The following is a 781-nucleotide window of genomic DNA, read 5'->3' as shown; positions in this document are numbered from 1 at the left end:
CTCCTCCCCCATATTATGTAATTTGCAGAGTCCTGTCTTGGAAGAAACACGTTGCTTCGTTGTTTAGTATTTGTATATAATGTTAAATCATCTGTCTAAAATGCAAAGGAATATAAAAAAGCCAGCCTGTCTCTCTCCCGGTCTCCCCTCTCCCTCCTCTGTTCTGAACTGAAGGTTTCGTTTGAAAATGCTGAGTTGCTCCCATCTCCTACTCTGAGCCCACAGGCACGTTTTTTTTGGCTTTCTTTTCTGCCAGGACATTTCCAGGAAATTCACCACTGCTTCTTGCTTGTATTAGAAACGTGTGAAGGAATTAGTTTGAAAAGTCCATGCAACGTATAGTTTCTCCCTCTGCTCTTTCTCACTCCCTCCCTCCCTCTCCCTCCTCTCTCTTTCTCTCCCCCCCACCCTTCCTCCCCCTCCCCTCGCAGGGCCGCAGGAAAAGAAGAATATCGGCTTCGACTGCCATCTTTTGGGGATTTGGAAAAACGACTCGGTAGGAAGCGGATGGAGGCGGAGGAGCAGAGGGTGGGAGGGAAACCCCCTTATTATCCTGTGTCGGAACTGGCTCCCTTAATCTGATGCTTAAATATTTGATGTGGAAAAATTACCCATAAAATTAGTTACTAACAATTTCAAATTGAAATCACTTATCGAATTATAAACGCATTAAAGCTGTATGGATGGTATTAGGAGTTCCTCGGGAGGCAGCGGTGTCTCCTTGCGGCGCGCCCCCGTCGGCGAGTTTCGCCCCGGGGAGAGGCGCTCCAGCAGAGCCCGG

The sequence above is a fragment of the Myotis brandtii genome, unplaced genomic scaffold (assembly GCF_000412655.1).
Source record: "Myotis brandtii unplaced genomic scaffold, ASM41265v1 scaffold84, whole genome shotgun sequence".
NCBI classification, from domain to species: Eukaryota; Metazoa; Chordata; class Mammalia; order Chiroptera; family Vespertilionidae; genus Myotis; species Myotis brandtii.
The sequence above is the reverse complement of the archived record's forward strand: the minus strand, read 5'-3'. Positions refer to the sequence as shown.